The sequence below is a fragment of the Neovison vison genome, chromosome 1 (genome assembly GCF_020171115.1).
Source record: "Neovison vison isolate M4711 chromosome 1, ASM_NN_V1, whole genome shotgun sequence".
Classification (NCBI taxonomy): Eukaryota; Metazoa; Chordata; class Mammalia; order Carnivora; family Mustelidae; genus Neogale; species Neogale vison.
The window spans coordinates 226,263,296-226,286,906 of NC_058091.1; the positions used below are offsets into that span (position 1 = coordinate 226,263,296).

General features: G+C 42.2%; 1 long non-coding RNA gene across 2 annotated transcripts in view; it reads right to left on the minus strand.

Moving 5' to 3' along the window:
- LOC122889209 overlaps positions 1-23,611 on the minus strand; it is a 96,096-nt gene that overhangs the window by 3,636 nt on the left and 68,849 nt on the right. The window contains exons 4-5 of one of the 2 annotated variants that reach the window (XR_006380846.1): positions 19,753-19,927; positions 3,264-3,347 (exon numbers count right to left, since the gene is read on the minus strand). This is a non-coding gene — a long non-coding RNA (uncharacterized LOC122889209). The remainder of the gene's footprint in view (positions 1-3,263; positions 3,348-19,752; positions 19,928-23,611) is intronic. The other variant, XR_006380847.1, reaches the window with a different exon arrangement.

Here is a 23,611-nt window from a genome sequence, read left to right on the forward strand (position 1 = left end):
GACAAACACGAAGCTGTTCCTTAAATACCAGCCAGGTCAGCATTCATCTGAGACGCTACGAAACAGGAGTACGTTTCAAGTCTGGAGCCACTCAGATTAGCTTCCCGGCAAGCTAGAACCCAGCCTCTCTAGAACCAAAAACCAAGGTCACTATAATCAGATACAGAAGGTAAGTATAATCAGTTTCCACTTGACCCTAAATTACTTGAAAACCACCTCTGGCGGGGAGCTAATGCCCCCCTCCAGAATACACATCTCCCTTCTGGAGACTTGGCTGTGACCCAGCCCCACTCTTGACTTTTTAAAATTTTTTATTTAAAAAATATTTCCAGATACATTTATAAATAGATCACGCGTTTTAGAACTGCCTTGCAGCCCCTCAGTTGTACAGCAGAGGAAAAATCCGTGACAGTCACCGCTGTGGGAAGTTTGCTTCTCTCTTACCCTTCAGGAAATAGAAGAAGAAGAAAAAAAGGAAACATAATTTAAGTTTTTAAAAGCCCGACGAACAACAAGCTCTCAGAAAAACAATGTCACCAGCACAGTAGCAGTAGTGAGACGACCAAATGTACAAATAACGTGACCTTTCCTCCTTCCCCTCCTGACACCTGGGCTGACGAGGGTGGCCGAGGGTGGCCAGGGCGGGTCCTGGAGCATTGTGCAGAGCTTAGTTTGGGGGCAACAGGGGCCAAGGAGATGCTTTTCATTTCTCGTTGGAGCGCTGCTGGGGAAGGATGATGACAGAGCTGACTTCGTTTTTCCTTTCTCAGGCAGGTGTCAGTGTGTTGATTTTGAAACTCAGTACCAAGGAAAACACCTCGTCTGTTCAAAATCTTCAAAACAACAACAAACTTGCACTTTTCACATGTTTTTTATTTTGACAAAAGAAGTCTTTTTTTTCTTCTTTTTATTTTTCTTTTCCTTTTTAGGGTGAGATAAATAGGGGAAATTACCCTAAATTTGTAACATTTTTTGCTAGGATCCTCTCTGATGTCAGTCCTTCTGCTGCTCCCACCCTGGCCTACTCTTAAGACAAAGGAGAAAAGAGCTGGGTCTCTGGACAATGAAAACAAAGGCTCAGGACTGAGGCCTTTGTCCAACCTTGGCACAGATAGAGGTTGGGTGTGAGTAGAGCGCATCTCTGATAAGGGAGCTTTAACCTGGGGTCTGCCCGCTCAGGGCTGCCTTCACGAGGGGACCCTTTGGTCCAGGGACTTCTCTTTAATAATATCTTAGGATTTGGGGGTTTGTTTTCTAGCTTTTTTTTTTCTTTTTTTAAAGATTTTATTTATTTATTTGACAGAGAGACAGTGAAAGAGGGAACGCAAGCAGGGGAATGGGAGAGAGAGTGAAGCAGGCTTCCCTGTAGCAGGGAGCCTGATGCGGGGCTCAGGCTCGATCCCAGGATTCTGGGATCATGACCTGAGCCCAACGCACACGACTCAGCCACCCAGGCGCCCCTGTTTCCCGGCTTTTTTTAAGAAGATAACAAAAGGATGAGCTGAGAACTGAATCCATATAACAGAATGACACACACAGTTAGGAATAAATTATACTCCCACAAATATACCTACAAAGATTAAGCACTGGCATTCCACTTTAGTGGTGATTCTTCCCAAGAAAATTTTAAAGAAAAATAAAAAGAAGAAACAAAGCAAAAGGAAAAAGTACTTGGCCAGATAGGGTCCAGTACCTGGTATTCTTGAGATTTTCAGTTCTGTTTTGCTTTGAACCCTCTTGCCCCTAATTCCTGTCTCCATGGTTGGCGTTAGATGGGTCACTGCCTGGTCTTAGGACTTTCATTCCTTTTGATGAACCCTATCACTGTCTTTGTCTCCATTTGGTAAAATGTTGTGCTTTTTATTTTTTTTTTTTAAGATCTTATTTATTTATTTGTGAGAGAGAGAGAGAACATGAGTAGGGGGGAGGGGCAGAGGGAGAGGGAGAAGCAGACTCCCCACTGAGCAGGGAGCCTGATGAGGTAACTTGGGGCTGGATCCCAGGAACCTGGGATCATGACCTAAGCCAAAGGCAGACACTTCACTGACTGAGCCACCCAGGCACCCCTAAATGTTGGGCTTTAAGCAGCTATATGCACAGTGTTGGCTCCTTGAATGCTACACAGAGCCAAGCAATTGTCCAAATTAGGACCGTATGTTCCCTACCAGCCTATACATGTGTCCCTGTACCTCTCCTCTCTTCCATGCTGCAGAGGGAGGGTTTACTGGCTCTCTACATTCTACAGAAAGAGAACTAACTCCAGGATGAGTGTTCCCAGAAAAATCTACCACCATAGTGAAAAAGCCATTCCTGATCCTTATTTTGTCACCCAAGTATCCACTGCTCGAATGGGATGAGATTTCTCCCTTCATTTTTTCCAATCATTGTTAAGAATGCATGACTTGGGTGGATATATTAGTTTCCTAAGGCTGCCATAAGGACGAATCATCAAGTCGGCAGATATCTATTTAATAGATAGAAATAGATCGTCTCACAGCTCTGAAGGCCTGGAGTCCAAAATCAAGGTGTGGGCCAGACCGTGTTCCCTCTGGAAGCTCTCGGGAAGGCTCTGTTCCAGGCTTCTCTCCCAGCTTCTGGTAGCCTCAGGCATTCTCCAGCATGCCTCACTCCAACCCTCGGTCTCCGCACCGCATTTTCCTTGTATCTTCATTGTCCTCCTTCAGTGTGTCTGTCTCTGTGTCCAAATTTCCCCTTTTTATAAGGATGCCAGTCAACAGCCTCATTTTCACTTAATTACATCTGTAAAACCCTCTTCCCAAATGAGGCCACATTTTGATGTTTGGGGGTTAGAACTTCAGTGTATCTATGCTGGGGGACACAATTCAGCCACCACCAGTAGACAAACTTGCCCTTTAAATATTGTCTCAACTTAAAAGGAAAACTGCTCTCTCTTGTTTGGTGCATCAGCACATGGAATGTTCTGGAACTAGAGTAATAACAAGATCTAAAACATGGTAAAGAAGAACCACACAGTAGGTTAAATCGTCGCCATGGCTGTGGAAAAGAAACCTCTGCTTGGCCCCTTCCCTTCGTGTGGGCTGCTCAGCCCCCTCTCCCAGGTTCCCTGAAAGAAGTGGTCATCTGATTTGTACTTTCACCTAAGGTTTCTTTCCTAAACTCCCAGCACCTGGACACATCGGGTCTTTTCCTTAATGTTAAGGTGGCTCTCACCAGTAACAAGGAACTTCTCATTATTAAAGAGGAGGGGGAGGAGTGCTGGAAAAATGTGTCAACACAAGTACCATTGGTGGCCCAGTAGCAATTCACACTCCTTATGGTACAGCTGTGATGTAAGAATCTAAGTGACATTTAAGTGTGCTGAGATCCTGAAATGAAAAATAAAAATTGAAAAGAGAAATCGTCAGGATTAGATTACCACTGCATTTTCTTCATAAAATCATTCTGTTAATGAACATCTTGGGTTCTCCTAATTTTCTAGGCAGCATTCATACCAAACAAATGATACAAATCTTATCCTCCAGGGCTCACACAATGATGTGGTTAATCACCTTCTCTTTCCATAGCACTCCTCCTGCCTCATCAGATTCTCTTATCGGCCTCCTAAGTTAGGGGAACAGATCTGATTAGTAGGTGAGAAAAATGATGGGGTTCAAAGTGTTGGGGGGGGACACACGGGGGGCCTGGGTCTCCAGCCTGTGTCTCCTGTCCTTCCAGTGGACTGCACAAACTGGTGGAACACGGATAAGATGTGTTGATTTCACGTACAGGTTGGGCTAGTTTTCAGCATCTCGTTTGAATGTTCTGTTTTTGATTTTTATTTTCCAGTTTTTCAAGTTGGGTCAGCCTTGGGTAGATAAGTTGGATCAGAGGAGAGATTCCCAGTCTGACTACAAAGGCTTCCCTGGCAGGTGGGATTTAAAATGGAAGGAGGTGAGAATAAGCTTGGATGAGCTGGGTGAGAGCCAGCCAACCCTTGTTTTCACGTGGAGCAACTGGAAGCACTTCATGCAAAAGGGAGTCGGAGGACTGGATCTCCTTTCTTTCCTTTTCTTTTTTTTAACTTTTTCCCCTCACTTGGAAAAATTTATGTTTCTCTTGCTGATAATTCACTAACACTGTCAAAAGCAAACGGTACAGAGAAAGTGAAGGTTTCTACAGTGTCAATGCTTCTTTACCTTGGCTATGGGGCCGTCATATTGACGATGGCTCAAGTTCTTTGTCTCCAACCTCTCACCAGCCCCGGACATAAGCACTTTATTTACTGACTTATACTTCTATAAAACCTTCTGCCGATTTGTTTATTGATATCTTGTTTTAGTTTTCATTTCTTTGATTGTTAAGGAATCTAACCCTTTTTTATATGATTTGTTACCGTGAATTGCCTGTTTATAATGCTGGCTTGGGTGTTTATTGGAACAGTTCTCTTTTACTTATTTATAAGAGGAGGAAGGTGTTCTCACAAAAACATGTCTACAGAACTCCAAGGATGGATCTAAAAAGGTTTAAAAAAGCGATTTTTTTTTTACATATTCATACTTCTCTAATAAGCTCAGCACAAACCAGGCTAAAGTTTACATCTATTAAAGAAAAAAAAGATGCAGGAGGAAAGAATTTGTTTTCCAGTGTCTCTTATTATCTGAAGAGCTTTTTTTTTGAGAGAGAGAAAGAGGTAGAGAGAGCCTGGGGAAGGTGGGAGGGGAGAAGGGGAAAGAGAATCTCAAGCAGGCTCCATGCCCAGGGCAAGGTTCAACGTGGGGCTCAATCTCATGACCCTGAGATCACCACCTGAGTTAAAACCAAGAGTCAGACACTTAACCAAGTGAGCCACCAGGTGCCCCACCAGCTGAAAAGCATTTTTAAGGAGGTAATGAATATGCTAAGGAAATCACTCTTATCAATTTAACATACGTTTCTCATAAGCAAGTCCCTGCCACCCTATCTTCACATACACATAAGTAAAAGTAATAAAACAATTCCATGTGATAGACTTCTACTCACTCTGATTCCTCCTCAGTTCCAATTACTGAAGTTGTCTTACAATACTTAAAAACAAACCCATTGGGCGCCTGGGTGGCTCAGTTGGTTGAGTGACTGCCTTCAGCTCAGGTCATGATCCCGGATTTCTGGGATCGAATCCCGCATCAGGCTCCCAGCTCCTTGGGGAGTCTGCTTCTCCCTCTGACCTTCTCCTCTCTCATGCTCTCTCTCACTCATTCTCTCTCAATAAGAATAAAACTCTTTAAGAAAAAAAAAAAACTATTTACAGAGCCAGTGACATCACAATGATTAGAACGCATTCATTTTCACTCCCTCACACATTTTCCTACTGGATGAGTGGCTTTCTTGTTTAAATACGGAATTCAGTGATCATAAAATGGATTTCATCCAGATACAAAATATGAAAAACTGAACTCATGGGAAATGACCCTTGCAGGGCACACCACCCTCAGGCCTGAAGGGGATTTTCTATTTCATCAACTGTAGAGGAGTCATAATAATAAAATATAAAATATTCTACAAAGATTAGAAAATCAAGAGTCACACACCACATAATTCCTCCCCAGCATTGTTTTCTTAGCCTAATACATTCTCGCTCATTCTCAGCACCCACAAACAGTCCACTTGAATGGCCCCTCCCCAGGAATGATACTCCTGGGTCGAGCTAAGGGATTCTGCTCCGTGCTTCCAGAACACTGCATGCCTTTCTCTTATCACTTACCATACAATCCTGAAATGACATGGGGTGCCCCGTTTGCTTGTTAGCTAGGTCTGCAGGTCAAGGGCCCCGTGGCGTTCATCTTTGCCTGCCTGCCAGCTCCCACAGTACCCGCACTTAATGGGCTTTTAATTATTCCTTGTTTTGTTGTGTTACTGTTAATATTTTGAACTATGTGGAGAATCATTTTGCTCCCCCATTTTTTGGGGAAGATTTTATTTATTTATTTGACAGAGAGAGACACAGAGAGAGAGGGAACACAAGCAAGGGGAGTGGGAAAGGGAGAAGCAGTCTTCCTGCCCAGCAGAGAACCTGATACGGGGCTCGATCCCAGGACCCTGGGATCATGACCTGAGCCATTAAGGCAGACGATTAATGACTGAGTCACCCAGGCACCCCATGATCCCCCATTTTTGCTCACTTGTGGCAAATACCCCTAACAGCGACCATGGCCCCTCTCTTATCCTTGCTGGTAGAACCTTGATTTTGTTTGACGTTTTGTTTTGAAATTTGTGTTTGAAGCACAAAGCTATGTGCTCAGGAAATGACTCCTCTTGTGGGGTTGAAGTGGAGGGCACGAGTGGTGACTGGTCTGCACCATCCTGGCAGGCCCCTTCTCTGGGCCTGTGGCCCAGTTCTAGACTATGATGTCTAAGAATAAGTCACCTGCCGAGTTTTAGGAAAAGGCTTTTCTGATAGTATAGGGAGACTCATGGGAAGAGATGCCCTCTCTCCGTGGAGATTGCCTGGGCTCTCCAGAACAGTGGCAGAGATCTTGCAATATGAGGGAGGACACAAGATTGCATAGACATTCTCCTCCATGGTGTGCTTGAGATGGGGTCACCTGCCTGCAGACTGTCCCCGAAAGAGAATGAGCCCCTGGATGCATCCTGACTACATCACCACACAGGAGAAATAGGAAGGCACCAGAGGGGACTTAGGAGCCTCTATTGGAGGAAACAGAGTCAAAATTGAAAGTTAAAAGGAATCAGGGTTTTATCCTGTGGTAGGGAAGCTTCTGGATAAATCTGTTTGCTGTTTTCAAATTAAGGGAGGGTTTTAAGGATAGGACATCAAACAGTTATTCCCCATGACTTCTGAAGACCTAACAAGAAGCGGAAACTGAATTAAAGCAGGAGAGACTCTGCCTGGATTTAAGAGAGAATCTGCCTGTAGGAACGATAAAACCCTGACACAGGCCCCTGAGGAAAGCCTGTCCCTTTGGAAAAGGAAAAGAGTGGAAAATGTGAGTCTTTGGGCAGTTTATTATTCACCTACTTAGGTCAATGGGAATAACCAAATGACTACCTGAAGTGTGTAATTTTATGCTAGTTTACAGAAGATGAGTTACTGAAATTCAAGTGGGTGAGGAATGAGCTACAGACCTCCAAGAGTATTCATTAGGCTCTGAGTTTGACCTGACAGAGCTGGAAATACCTGTTTCATCACTATAAGGCCAGAATGTCAGCATGACATCCAGTTTATAATTTACGTTGAACACACACTACTTATCAGAGCTTTGAGATTAGTCATATGCCCAGAACGAGGACATGGCATGAGAAATGTAGCCTCGGGGAAGGTGGCTGATTATTTCCGGAGTGTTTATTAGTAAAGCAGATCCTAATCTGAATTCACTTTTCCCAGCAAGAATGTAAAAGTGAGTATTGGATTTGGTCAGTTCCTCTGACCACATCATTACTCTAAAAGTACACCCAGCATGCAAGTCACCAGGCCGCTAGCGGGTGGGGAGCAGCTCAGCTCAGGCCCACCCATTCCTGAGTCCAAAGCCTGGGTTCAAGGATCTGCTCACACAAAGGATACTGCAAGTTGAGTTTCCAGCTGTGAAATTATGGCCTGAATCTTAAGTAACCTGAGACCACAACTACCTCTCCCCTTAAAGCCGATTTTATATAAAAGCTATCATTGGCAAGACTGTCCCATCAACCCTGCAAGCTAATGTAAATACAGTAAAGGCATATCAAAATTGGTTTCAGGTTTGTTCTTGTTGATGCGATTAACTATGTGCCCTTCATTTCACTGGCATTGCGCCTGGAGCATTTCTTTTCTTTCTTTCTTTTCTTTTCTTTTTTTAAGATTTTATTTACTCATTTGACAGAGAAAGAGATGGAGAATAAGCAGGGGCAGCAGCGGAGGAAGAAGGAGAAGCAGACTCCTCACTGAGCAGGGAGCCTGATGCAGGGCTCGATCCCAGGACCCTGGGATCATGACCTGAGCTGAAGGCAAGCCCTTAGACGAATGAATCACCCAGGCGCCCCTGGAGCATTTCTTTTCTTTATAAATTTGGCAGGACAAACCTTAAAATGCGGGCTCTGTGTATTGAAAACCGTTTTTTCACAAATCAACAAATACTCTTCTAGTCCCACTAGGCATGTCTCCTCTGAGGTTCTTACTAGAACATCAGGAGTTGGCAGAAACCTGGCAGGACCATCTCTTCTCCCTCAAAACACTCTCCAACTTCTCTCCTCCTTTCTCTTTTTGAAAAGCCCTTCCCACCCCTCCTGTATCTCCGCTGCATGGGCACACACTCCCTGACTGCCCCAGAGCCCTGGAAATAGTGTCTGGGTTTTGGAATCTTCCTGACTTCAGAGGAGAGGCCCAGGAACTTCGAGGGGCTCCGTGGGGGCTGCTGCTGTCCTATTTCCCACTTTCATAATCCCCGCTCCCAGTTGTCTGGTGCTGGTAGTGGAAGGAAGGACGGCTGCACATTTAGCTGGTGCTAACAGTCTGTTCAGGTCCTCTCTCTGCCTCTTCAGCTCATGGGGTTAAAGCATAGAATCAGCCCTTCAACAGGATGCGGGCACCTTACATCTAAACTCTGAGGTCACCGGGAGCTGGGCACAAACCCTGTTCTGCCATCTAACACCAGTGTGTCCCGGGGCAAGGTATTTCATCTCCAAGTCTCCTATAAACAGTTTCCTATGGAGAAGATAATACCTGCTTCCAACATTGTTCTCAGGATTAAGTAACAGACATTTAAAAAGCACCTATATGTTACTCAGTGTTGAGTAACATGGAGGGAGGCATATACTCCTTTTTATAGCAATGAGACTTCTAAATACCTGTGCTCAGAATACAGCAATAGATAGTATTTGCCATTGGCCTTCCAGTAATATGTCGTAAAAGGAAATCTCAGTGTCAAGCCCTCGGTCACCCAGCAAAATAGCTGCAGATCCAAAGAACCTCATCTTGGGGCTCAGAGGACTGGCTCTTTTCCGAGAGGCACAGAGGCTACAGCAATATCGCATGTAGCACATGCCTCACTGGGAGGCAGGAAGGTTAATGAGATAACATCTAGGTGGAAAGTGCTGAGTGTGCTAAGTGTTACCATGTTGCAATTACCCTAATAGGGGAGCTAGCTCTCTTTGGTCCAGATCATTCAAAAGCATGTGGCTCTGAAAGAGAAGGTACAACAGGTGACACAGAAATGGAGAGAAGGCAAACACATCTTCACCCCAGGCACACTTTTCAGCAACACTGGGAGCTGCAAATGGGGAAAGGACTTTGGCCTCCAGGGTGCTACAGTTCAGTTGTTTGACTTTCTGGGTATAGAATTACATCCTGCCACGTTTCTGCATTGCTTCCTAGAGGCCACTGAGGATAGAGCCACAGTGTACCCGCCCATCAGCCCTGTGACCTGGGGGCGAGCCATGCCCCCTCTCTGAGCCTTAGTTTTCTTGCCTGGAAAATGGAGAGAGTGATCCCTACTTATTTCTCACGGTCCTGAGGCTACACAGCGCAAGGCCTTTGAGAATTAGAAAGTGAGGCACTGTAACTTGAATTATTAGATCTGTTCTCTCATTTCGTATCTGCCCATAACCAACGTTAAGAAATAAAGTTCTCTGACTCTACCGGCAGGTGACCAGCCATCATACATTACAAACTCCAGCAGAATTTCTACAAGGATGAATTATGGATTAGGTAAAATGGTGCTCTTGGTTCTCTTTTGAAGGACCAACTTATCTATGGCTCAGTGCTTATAGTTTCTGGATCCACTAAGCCCCAAGCTATTATATAGAAATAGTATTAACTTTTATTTATGTAGAAGTTTTTATTTATGTTGGAATTTATTTATGTTGGAATTTTTCAAAATACATTCCCATATATTACCTCCTGCTGCTATTTTGGGTCTATGTGTAGGTCTCTGTGTCTCCTAGTGAAATCTTCAGGGTTATTTGCTCCTCCCCTTCCTGTTTCCCAGCACATTACCCTTAGAAGAGGCAGAAGCCCAGGGCTTCAAGGAGCCAGGGCGTGACCCTGGGAGTCTTAGAGCCTCATGAGACCATGGCCTCAGTGGCTGCAGTCACTAAGGAAATGAAGACAGGGCTGGGCTCCCCAGTTGGGTCTCATGGACCATACACATGGGCCGGACACAGACAGCCCTGTTCACAGGGGGACGAGTGTCCCTCTGCGACCTGCGGTCACCCGTGCGGTTTCAGGAAAGGCCCCCACATTCCCAGAGCCTCCATTGCTACTTACTGACAAACCAGCCCCTCAATAATCTTATTGTATGTTTTCAAAATAATTCTCTGTAATGCCCCAAGAATGTCTGAACTTCTGTGTGAACTCACTGGTTTGCATATTTTTCATCTTATTAGTGGGAACTCCGATAGACAAGGCCCATGACCTTGTCTTTCCATGAGTCTCCTGGGTGGGTGCAGAGGCAGTCTCTCCTGCTGGTGAACTTCCAGTGCCTGCCTGCACCCCCAACTGGTCTTCTTCTGATTCTCCCTCACACCCCTTCCAGCCTTTCTTCCCTTGCCCTCTTCATAACCAATGTTAAAGAAAGCTTTGCTTTTGATTACAGGTTACTCATTAGAGAATGCCACAAGATTCTGGTTCTGAATTTTTATGAGGCAAGATTCTGAAAACAGAAGGAAAGCGCAGAAAGGATGCTGCCTTTGATGACCTATTTACCCCAACCCTATGCAGATGGGAAGGCAGCATTCAGCTTTGATTTCAGGATGACTGCACGCGACCCCAGTTCTAATATCGCTTGTCATTCATAAATCCCTGAGACATCACAGACCCAGCCAGATGTGATGTGGCCTGGCCTAATCCTTCCATGGAGATGCAAGGGAGAGTGGAAGTTAAGCCTTAATTAAAAATGAGATCTGATATTGGAAAATTAAAGCTTAAAATTACTTCGGGCCTATTTGAGAGTACATTCAAGTGCATGGATACTCCAATTCAGGAGATGCTGTTTTTTATTGCTAGATGCAGCCAATTTCATAAAATCATAAAATACCAAATTTACAGCTATAGGATGAAGTGCAACCCAGTACCTCCACCTAGGTTTCGACTCTAAGTAGCATGATATATTTTGATATACATATGCTAATTCCTCTCTGGTTTTCCAATTAAAGGTATATGTCACACGAGAACAATAGACCACAAGTTTTAAATAAAATTTAAAAGTAATTCCCCAATTTTTGCTAAGTCATCCATTCACTTACATTCTTGTTTTTGTTTTTTTTTTCAAGAAATCTTTACTAATAATTGACTTTGCATACAGTACCTTGTAAGCAGTCTACATACAATGAGATGTAAAAAGTCATTCTGGCCATCAAACAACTGAAAATCATGATCAAGTGGCGAGAAACTTCCCTCTCAAGTCAAACCTCACTACAAGAAATTTCACTGCAAGTGTATTTATAACAACCAAGCGACTGCTATGGAAAATGAGGCCTGGGAACAGCATAAGACAGACTAGCTGGAGTAGCCAGGCAAAGATCAGAACTGAGGGGAAACTTGCAGGATGGAAAGTGAAGGATTTCAACTGTGTTTCTTTCACCTTTCCTTCCAGGCAACAGGCGGAATGAACTGCACTCTTCTTTCATGTGTTCTGGACTCTCCTTAGTGGGAAGTCTAGAGGGCAGTAAAGCAGTCAAAACACAGATCTACAGGGAGAAACAGCAGATTCGAGGAGTCACAGACAGAGTATCCTCACACCCCAAAAAGTAAGAACTGACTCTAGCTGGGAAAGGTAAGCCTTTTAAACTACTGGCCTACAGAAAAGTCCTTCAATAATTATTCATTGAATGAATGAATGAATGAATGACCAAGATGATCCCCACAACTGCCTCAGTTTCACCTTTTTTTCTCTTTCTTTTTTTTTTTTTTAAAGATTTTAATTTATTTATTTGACACAGAGAGAGAGAGATCACAAGTAGGCAGGGAGGCAGGCAGAGAGAGAGGGGGAAGCAAGCTCCCAGCTGAGTGGAGAGCCCCAAGTGGGGCTTGATCCCTGAACTCTGAGATCATGACCTGAGCCAAAGGCAGAGGCTTAAGCCACGGAGCCACCCAGGGGCCCCTCAGTTTCACCTTTCATCTTCTTTACAGATGCCCTTGCAGCTGAATAGATATAACTTGTCCCTGGGCTTTGTAACTGCTAGACTCATACGTGTTCCTTTCTTGCAGAATGGGAGTGTGCAGTAATTTGCAAAACACAATACAACACAACAACAAAACAACAACCCAAAGACCCCAAAACAAAAACTGTCAAATTGCTTTCCAAAGTGGCTGTTCCAACTTATACCCCCAACTAGATACTAAAATACTTCTTGGTTGTCTAATAGTCTTGCCAGAACCGGGTATCATGAATTTTACTAAGAGGAGAAAGGTAATATGGCATCTCAATGTTTCATTTTGCATTTCCCAGATTACTTGTGAAGTAGAGTCTGTTCTCTGAAATTACAGTTAGATTCACATAATATCTTATCTACTCTTTAAGTCTCTTAACTTCTTTTTCATATTTTTTATCTTTTTGTTTCCCACTCGCATTATTCAGACCTTATGAATAACTTCTTACATTTTTTTAATGTTCCCATATTCTGTTTAACCAAGCCATTGGAGTTATTTCAATTTTTATTTTATTTTTAGAAATTCTACTTGTTTTGCAAATTTATAAAATCATTACTTTTAGTCTTTCTTTCCTTGTATATTTTAATCCCCTCTATTATTAATTTTTGCCAAGTAAAAATGCACTTATCTTACATAAGATTGATAATTACAATATTTGATGTTATTTGGTGTCTGATTCTCTTATTTTGTTTCTTGGATATCCCCCATGGTGTCTTTATTGCTTGTGTGTTTTGTGAGTCTCATTCAGGGCAGATTAACTTGTGTTTAATTGTGGGAATTTTTTGAGGCCTTATTTGAAGGTGGGCTCCTCCAGAGAATATTTCTTTTATTTCTGCCATATGCCTAGAAGCAATTAAAACCTGAACCACTTGAAAATAAAATTTTGGTTTTCTGGCTCCTCGCAGATAATGTAAATTCTGGACTGCAAATCCCTGTATGGGTATGCTTGTGTTATAAATTTTCAAGGGAGATTTTTCTCCCCCCTCTACCCAGCACAATGGTCAAAAAAAGCAAGTTTCCTTGCTAATCCCATTGTGGGATGGATTTATTCCTAGTTTACCTGTATACTGAAGGCATTGCCCACTGAGGTCCTAGCTTTATCAAGGGGTGGGGGGGGTGTCTATTAGACTTCACCTTGATGGGGTTCTTGCCTTGATCTCCAGTCTGCATTACCTCAAGCCACCATCAAAACCCAAGGTCAATACCAGCAGGGCTCTTCAGATGCCTCCACAGAGAGGCTAAATTCAGAGCACAGTTCCCTTCCACTTCCTGCTTTCACTTTATTTGCCTCTGAATATTTCATAGTCTCCTACCAGCTCAGTGACGCATTTGAAAATAATTTTTAATTCTGATATTTTATTTAGCATTTTTAGTTGTTTTCAGCAAGTATCTGATTTGTCATACTGAAGCAAACATGAGTCTTATTCTACTTATTCTATTATTTATTGTATTTTTCTGTATGTTTGTAGTGTTTTGTATTTAAAAAATATATAACAATTCTAAGAAAAACTTACGGAAGGAAATAGACAAAAAAATTTGCCAAGTTAGGATGGTGAGGTTATTGGTGAGTATTCCTTATCTCTGTTTTTCTGTATTATGCACACACCAAAAAAAAAAAAAAAGAAAGAAAGAAAGAAAAGAAAGGAAGGAAGGAAGAAGAAAGAAATTGGTAACCAAATGGAAATCTTTGGGACCACATCTTAAATAACAGTTCATTTCTATAAACTGAATTGTCAAGTACTTCTTAACTTATTTTAATCAAGTAAACTTTAGGGAGCATGTATACATTCTCCCTGAAAAAGACCCAAGAAGTTGGTAATACTGAGTTTATCAAATGCAGTGAATTCACCACCCAACTTTCAAATACACACGATGATCTTATCTAGAACTTGTTTTGAAAGAGCTAGATATAAATTTTCTCCTTAAAGGACAGTAAAAGATGTTTCTAGTGAAAACATCTTAGGAAAATTAAACTTTAATACTTCCTCATTAAACAGTGTAATTCTTTCAAATCTCTTTTTAAATCTCTTAAATATATAAAATGGCTTTGGAATATTTTTAAAATAAATAATTCAAGTTGATGTCACATTGATTATAGTGTCTCAGTCTCCGGAATATTTGTGGACTGGCAAATTTGATCGTACCCAAAACTACAGCCACTCCCAGACACAACCACCGAGTAAAGAAGTGTTTTATGTACTTACCCACACCACTTCTGACCCCTCATTTCCCTATACTCCTCGACAGAAGGTCATCAAACTCTCAAATTGTTGCCTCATGGTAGATAAAAATGGTATCTCACTTTCATTCTTTTGACAGCAGTGTAACTAACTAAACATTGCAGGAAAATGAAATACTGTTTTTATTTAAATGACGTCTCTTACTGACCTCTCTATTTTGGGTTCCTTTTAACTTTTTATTATTATAAACAGTGCTGCAATTGTTTGTTTGGGTGTTTGTTTGTTTGTTTGTTTTAGCACATACATTTTTACACAAGGTCCTCTTATATCCTTAGGATAAATTCGGTATTTTGCTATGTCAATATTTTGCCAGATTGCCCTACTTTGGGATAGGCACAAGTTCTTAATTTAGATAAAACTTGTTAAAAAAAAATCTATATTCTTAGATCAAATTTTAAAACTAAGAATATTTCATTTATATTTAAAATGTTTAGTTTGTATTATGTTAGTGTCTTACTGTCTGTCATCATCTATCTTGTTTCTGAAAAAGTGTAAATACAATAGTCCAAACTTACAAAACAAATAAGTTAGGGAGTGACTATTTGCATTACCAAATTATTATTTGCTTTACAAATAGTACCAGTTTAAATTGAAAACACCTTGAAAATATTTGAAATAAGGCCAAATTTGCAAAAACCCAATTTACATATAACTTTCCCAGAATATATGAAACCCGGAAAATGAGATATACTTATTTTGACATGATTTTACGAATCCTAGGCAGTCGAATGAATCTGCGGTTGCTTTTTTTGAGAGGCAAACTGTACAGCATAAGGAATCCATGAAGGATTAACGAAACTGTAATTATGTGATATTTTTTCTCTCGAAACTCTTGGGTTTTGTTTTTTTGTTTTATTAAAGCCTGTGCTTCAAAAGCAGAAAAAATATCCACTTCTCCCTGGCTTTTCAGGCTTTCCACTGCATGCCAGCTAACAGAGCGGCATATGGTACATAACATGCGTGGTCAACGTCCCACCAGCATATTTGCAGAACCAACAGTACATATTGAACGAAACCACACCTCATGCAGACGACTTTTAATCATCCTTTACCCTTTGGTGTAGGAGAATGGTGGAGAGGTGGGTGGAGGAGGGAGATCTAGTTGTTGGCAAGAAGCTCAAGGAATGGAAATACACCATGGTGGGGGTACGCTGGGGGAGCGCAGGAGGTGGCCTTCTTACTCACTGGCTCTGATTCCCTTGCCAGACAAATGATATAACAATGCTGTAGGGCTTAGAAAAATTGGGGCAATGCTGGGGCTGTGGGCAGCAGTGTATTAATGATAGCATGCCTGGTCCTCTCAGTGGCAGATAAAATATACTGATAACATGCTTCTCACATTTAACCCTCTGTCTAACAGAGGGTTTCCCACTCTTTTGCCCCAGTTGCTCATCTTTTTCAAGCCTGACTCAGAAATACATAGTATCCCATCTAAAAAGACTTCTGTGTTTGTGAGAAGGGTCTAACATAGAAACTTGGGAGTGGGGGAAGGGCATCTGGCAGTTTCCCAGCACATTTGGGAATCCCTGCCTGTACTCTGGCCATAATCAGCGTCAGGCCTTCAGAATATAGGCCTGTGAGGAACAAGGGAGGGATGTCGCAGGCCCTCGTGGCACTTCCTTCTTTCCTCTTTTCACTTACTGCCCCTCTTCTCCCCCCAGCAGGTTGGCTACAGGCAGCCCTCGCCAGGAGCCCACCAGTCACCGCTGGAACCGCTGGAAGGCCAAATGAGGCGCTGTGCCCAGGCATCTGGCCCTTTCAGAGTTTATGGCTTCTGGACTAGAAAAGGATTGACCAATTTTATTTTGGGAGATGAATGGGAAATGAAAGTAATTAGTGGGAAAAGGACTGGACTGGGCGTCTGAAGACCTGGGTTTACTTCCAGCTGAGCCATTTCTGAGCCCTGTGACATTGGACTAACACTTAATCCCTGCAGACCCATGTTTTTCGGCTGAAAAATGAGGTTTGAACTGAGTGAATTAGAGAGTAAAACTGAGCCTAGTGATCGATTTTGTGCATATTCCACTGGCCATAACCATGAGGCTGTGTGTGTGTATATAGGTGGAGGATGAAAAGATGAACCAAAGGAAAAATGGACTAACACCAGCACAGGGTAAATGCTCAGAAGTGAACGTAAGCAGCTGGAACAAGAAGGTGTGTCAAAGGAGACAAACTCCCTTCCTGTTGGAACTGAATAACAAATCAACCCAAAACTTGGTGGTGTAAACCAAAACCAGTGCGTTATGAAAAACAACTTTAAAAAAAGGATTTTGTTGGTTATAAATTCAGGAAGGGCTTAGCTGCTGTTTTGTCACGTGGAATTTCTCCTGAGGTTGCAGTCAGACACAAACAGGGACGGCAACCATCTGAAGGCTCAACAGGGCTGCGTTTCCAAGATGGCCCATCCACACTGCCTGGAGCCACTGGAAGCTCAGCGAGCCTGTGACCAGAAGCCTGCCCAGCAAAACTTTCTCAAGGGAGGCAGACTCCTTGCGTGGTGGCCAGATTCTTCCAGAGCAAGCACCCCAGGAGGAAAAAGTAGAAGTGGCATGGCCTTCTCCAATCTCGCCTCAGAAGCCACACAGTGAGGCTTTTGTCACACTTTATTGCTCAAAGCAGTCACCAGCCCATCCTGATTCAAGAGCAGGGACAGAGGCTCCTGTTCTTGATGAGAAGATGTTAAAGAATGTTGGAGTCAAGTTTTTAAAGGTGCCTTAGGCACCTGACAAGAACACCCTGATTTTTCTCAGTATCTTTGAAATAAATGTCTTGATAATTTTATAATTTAAAATCAGCTTTCTGAGATAAGAGGCTTCCCAAATGATCTGCTTGGCTGGGTGCTCGCGAACTGAGTATACTTAAAGAACCTCTGCACTTTTCAAGTCAATGTAATGGTTCCAAATCAGAGATCACTTTAACCTCCATTGCCGTTTGATATGAATAAAGTTAGCTACAGAACTCCTCAGTGCAGGAAAAAGGCAAAGAACTGTGAAAAATCAAATAATCAGACTATTTCTAGACTGATTTAAGTACTTCAGAAAAAGGCCTCTGCTTCTGCAGATCTGGCAGCTCACTGTGGACATGGGACAACCACGCCACACACCACGTCAGAGAGAGAGACACCAATTCACCAGGAGTGACTCAGAACAAGCTCTTCTACAGGAAAACACTTCAGAATTCGTCTGAGGTCAAACAGACGTGCCTTGGACCTGAGTGCTTCTGACACTGGCGCCCTGAGAGCAGGCACACTTCACGCCTTCTTCCTTGGGTCTAATTTCAATGATTATTCCTTAGCGTCTTATGCAGCTACCATCAGACCGATTTTAGTTTCTGGGGATTAAACAGTTTCTGAAGGTTGTTATCACTCCCCTTCAGTGAAGCACATCTTCAAACACCTTCTTGGATAGTTACCATGGCCCAGTGGTTGGACAATCACCACAGAGTGCTTTTAAACACATACACAGACACACACACAGACACGTGCATGCGTGTGTTTCTTTGTGTTTGCTTTGTTTTTGCATTTTCAAAGCCCAGTGGTTCGTGAGAGACAGTAGAAGGACAAAATAAGAAGACATATGGTAGTGCTTAAATTATTCCCCAAAAGGGAAAGTGTCCAATATGAAATTATTCACTCTTTCTACTATTCTGGGGTGGGGAGGGAGGCATTTCAACCAAGAAAATCATAGTATACGCACAATGCCCAGAGGAGAACTGAATTATATTATCAACTTCCAAACACAGTCAGCAATATTTCACCAGAAAAGCTGCTTTGCAAAAATTAAACCTCTAATGTTTACATTGGGAAATACCTCCAGGCCTTCTCTGCCATCTTCCCCAACACCCTGCACATGAGTGTGTGTATATACACACCCCCCACAATCTCTTTTTCTTTCCAGGATCCTCATTGTTTTGTTGACTCCTGTTATCCTACACAGGTGATTCTGTACTGAATACCGAAAAATGTCTCCAAAAGAAAGAATTACACCAAGTAGAATTTTGTCTTTTATCTCTCAAAATGTTCTAGGAACCTACAGAGTCATCTGACCTAAGCCATGGAAAAGCCATAAGGAAATCACTTTGATAATTATTGGACATCTTTTTTCACCCAAAATGATAAGCAGAGGAAAGGGGAGGGGGAGATTGAGCTCCAGTTTCCTATTGTTTTTATTCAGTTTATGCAACTTCAGTCCATTCAACCTAGCCTTAGGCATGTTATATAAAGGTTTTATGGAAAAAGACAAGCTTTGAGAAATATTTTTTAGCTTAAATCCTAAAAATAGCTGATGCATTCACATGGTCCAGGATGAAAACATTATAAAAATGTGTATGTTGATGAAGATGGCCAGTAGACAGACACATGAAAAGATGCTCAACATCACTCATCATCAGGAAAATGCAAATCAAAACCACAATGAGATATCTCCTTATTCCTGTCAGAATGGCTAGAATCAAAAAGCCAAATAACAAGTATTGGTGAGCATGTGGAGAAAAGGGAACCCTCATGCACTGTTGGTGAGAATGTAAATTGGTGCAGCCACTGTCAAAAACAGTATGGAGGTTCCTCAAAAAATGAAAAAATAGAAATACTATATGACCCAGTAATTCCACAACCAGCTATTTACCCAAAGAAAATAAAAACATTAATTCAAGAAGATATATACACCCCCATGCTTACTGCACCATTATTTATAACAGCTAAGATACAGAAGGCGCCCAAGTGTCCCTCCATAGATGAAAGCATAAAGATGTGAAATATATACAATGGAATATCATGCAGTCATAAAAATGAGAAATCTTGCAATATGCAGCAACATGAATAGACCTAGAGACTATTATACTAATTGAAATAAGACAAAGACAAATACCATATGATTACACTTATATGTAGAATCTAAAACACACACACACACACACACACACACAAACACACACACAAGCAGAAACAGACGCCTAAGTATAGGAACATACTGATGGCTGCCAGCAGGGAAGGAAGTGGTGGAGATGGGCGAAATGGGTCAAAGCGAGTTGGAGGCACAGGCTTTCAGTTACAGAATGAACACATCACGGGATGAAAGGTACAGCATAGGGAATGTAGTCAATAGTATTGTACTAGCGCTGTATGGTGACAGATGGCAGCTACACTTGTGGTGAGCAAAGCACAAGGTATAGAGAAATTGAATCACTATGCTGTACACCTGCAACTACTGTAACACTGTGTGTCAATTAAATATTTCAATTAAAAAAAAACAGTAAATGTTGAGAGGTCTGTCCCGGTGTACTCCAGTCCCTCTCCACCTCCATGCCCTGTCCTTATAGGGGATTCTCACGTATGTTTCCTGGTGTTTATGTTGACGCAAGCAAACACAAACATACCCATATTTTGCTTCCTTTCCCATTGTTTTTGAGAAGGAATTTAAGAGAGAAGGAACTGACCTTGCTTGTCCTGTGGCGAGAATCCATGAGCAGAGAAAACAATGGAATATCAGAAAGAATGGATTTGATTTCTCAGTTACTTAGATTCCCAAATTCACTTTCTCTGAGTTTGGTTCTTTGGTTAAATCTCTTCTTTGGGCCTTTTAGTTCTTTAAATTTCCCAAATCCTTACAATCTGCAGAAGAAAAATTTTAGGTAGTTCACATAGCTCATATCTTTTGTTTAACAATGAAAACATGCATATCCTACCCTTCAGAAGAGTGGAAAAAGCACAACAGGAAATGTTGTGTGGGGTTCCCTTAAGAAGGGCTCCCCATAAACCAGAGGCCTGAACATGGACATCCATTCAGGACTGTGGACCTGCCTGAGGGAAGAACATTTATTCTGAGCCTGAAGCTTTTCTTTATCTTACGTGTACCCACACATAGAGCAAACACAGGCCTTATACAAACATCTTACACTTCGAACCCTTGGGAGTCTAAAATAGAATACTTTGTAGATTTTAGAAACAACCACAGGAATCTGGATGTGACCAGATAATTAACACTGGGCATTATGTGGGACTGTGCCAGACCCGGAAAACAATTAAATAAATTTAAACTCATATTTTGGAAATGAAAAGGCAATGGCAACAACTTGTTTTTCAAATTAAGTTGAAACACAATAAATGATGTAATTTGCTGTCACTGTTGTGTAGTATTGTATTATATGTCAGATGAATAAGGACAAACTAAATTGTGAACGATACATAGAATAAATTACTGAATGGGGTGTGTATTCTATCAAGTGCTTTACATGGTCAGCATCTTCCTGAAGAGTTACAGGAGAGGTGTTTTGTAAAAATCAAATAAAATTTGGTTAAATATTTATTGATTTTATTATTATTATTTTTTAAAGTTTGCTTATTCTTCAGTAATCTCTACCTGCAACATGGGGCTTAAACTCACAATCCGGAGATCAAGAGTCATATGCTCTGCGGCCTGAACCAGCCGGATACTCCTGGTTAAATATTTAAAGAAATCCTTAGGATGACTCATTTATTTTGATTTTTTATTTAAAGTGAAATACATGATCATTTTAAAGATATTTGAACAGAATAGAAAGTATACAGTAAAACTTGTTTCCATCCCACCTCAGCCCAGCTTGTCAGGCTTCTGCCTCAGAAACAACCAATGTACCACTCTCTTAGGTTTCTGACAGAAAGGTTTTGCATATTGTAATATGTAAATACCTCTATTTTTAAAACACAAATAAGAGCATGTTGCAAACCCATTCCTTACTTGGCCTTAGTCTCCATCAGCATATGCGCACCTGTGCTGCTGAGTATCGCCACTGGAAGGAAGGCCCTCGGGTTATTCAGCCCGCCCCACTCTGTGAGGAGTCCTCTGTGAAGTGACTAAGCATCCTTCGTGGAGTACAATGAAATCACATCCTAACAACCTCATCCCCTAAACGTGATTGTCATGCACTAAGCGTTGCCCGCTCTCCCTTCCTGATATCTGGAAAATCATTTTTTGCCCTCTCAGTGATCATCATCCCGGACTGCCTGACGTCCCGTGTCGGAAAGCCATTCTTTCATACATTTTGTTGCCGTTTTTTTTAGTTGTTTCAGGCAGTAGGATAAATCCAATTCATGTTACTCCATCTTGGCCAGGGCTGGGGTGTCATATTTTTTCAACACCAAAGTGTTTCCTAAACTTGGATGTATACAATCATCTGAACAGCTCATTAAAAATAAAGATTCCTGGGCTCCCATCCAGAAATTCTGACTTGGAGAGCTGCCTGGGAATCTGTATTTTTCACCAGGGTCTCAAGCAGTGTTGACGCAGCCCGGCCATGGGCCAGACTGGTTGTCTGGGAACCACTGGCTTTAAGGATGACTGTATTTATTTGTCAGCTATTCTCAAGTGATGCCACCATATGGACACTCTGTTTTTCAGATGAACAAAATAAAAATAGGTGGTGAGGTTGATTTCTTGCCAGGCTTCAAACTACTGAATCTTGGGAAACACACCGCCACCTCTGAAGAGTGTCTGAAGAGGCCAGGGTTCTGTTCTAGAGCGACAGCTCCCCTCGGCACGTGATGCAGCCGACCCAGTGAGCTTGAAGGCAGGTTGGGAATCGAGTTGGAAGGGGCACATTTACTTGTCGGCACAGAGAGGGCACAAATCCCAGCAGCTTCAGTTTAGTTAAATTCATTTTGGAAAATATTTTTGGCTTGTGTGGTTTTATGCTTTTAGAGTTCCATTTTTAAGCACTGGACCCGTCCAAACCCACCGAAGCTCAGCTGAAGCGTCCAAGGAAGACGCTGAGTTTCACACCGATCTCTGCTGAGTCTGTAAAAACTTCTCAGATTTGTCCAAATTGCTTTGTTGAGAAACCAAAACAAAAATCACTAATCCCAGTGGGGTTTATAGGGTCCTGTGGTTTTCATCCAAAACTCTGGCTAAAGCAGTGGTTGGTCATGTGACTTACAAGTCTAAAGGTTTCATTATGAAACCCAAAAGAAACCCACAACCTTCAGATTTAAAATATACTCCCAAGAGACTAACCTCCCCACCCCCCGCACCCCTTCCCCCCACCAATCTTCTTAGTTTTGGCCTGGAAGCAAAGACTAAGGAAACATGTCCAATCCAAACCAAATGTTGTCAGGACTCACTACATTTTAAATCCAAAGCCGTATTTTATTCCATTGGGATGACATTGTTTATTAACACAGTCTGAGGCAATTGAATTGTCTAGAAAAGTTCAGGAGAGCTGGAGGCCCTCTCTTGTTTGTATTATGATCAGAACTGTTCAGTAAACAAAATGAGTTCAACATAAATGATGAGATTTTATTTTGCCATATATTCTTCCCTTAGGATATATAAATAACAAATTGTGAAGTGAATTATATTTTCTCATCTTTAATATAAAATTTTACTCATTAAATCTCAGATCCCTTTACAACAGTGACTCAAATTCTAGGATACATCAGAAAAACCTGGAGAATGTGTGACGTCTGCATATTCTTATTCTCTATCACCATGTGACAAGTTATCACAAAACTCAGCGATTTAAAGCAACAGCCAACTTATTCCATTTCATAATTTTGTGGGTTAGGAACTCTGGGAAGGATCAACTGGTTGATTCTTCTGCTCTAGGTGATCACCTGGGGTCATCCATTGGTTTTCAGCTGGTGTCTGGTCTCATCCGGAGGGTCCTGAAGAGCTTCACCCACATTCTGGGCAAATTGGAGGGGATGAGTGGAGAGCTGGCTCAGCAGGCTCTTTCCCCTCTTCACGTAGTCTTAGGGTCCCTCCACATAGTCCAGGCCTTCCAGAGACCAAGGTTGGGCCTGGAACTGGCAGAGGTTCAGCTCATTGTTCACAGCAGCCATGGGCCAATTTCAAGGAGGGGAGAAATAGACCCCGTCTCTTGATGGCAGAAATGCCAGTTTGTGGCCATCATCTATCCACTACAAGGCAGCTGCCACAGTTACACTCTCAGAAATTCTGAAATAGCCAGTGCGTGGTGGGGGTCAAGCACATGCATTTTAGAAAACACCCAAGAAGATTCTGGCGCAAAGGATCCTCCCAGCACTTTTTGAAAAACACCACTCAATAAGAGGTGATGGAATGTGTGCTTATGATCAATCTGTCCATCAGTTAGCAAACACTGGTGGTATGATATGTGCCCAGAATCACGGTAGGTGGTGTGAAGAGCTGAAAGGAACATCAAGAAGGGAACATCAAGAGGCACTCATATACATTTCACAGGAGCCAGGGTGCAGGGGGTGAAGCCTGAATGCATTGACCCCCTGTGGGAGAGGGCCAGCTGCTGGGGGTACAGCACAAAATAGTCTCCTGTGGCCAAGGTG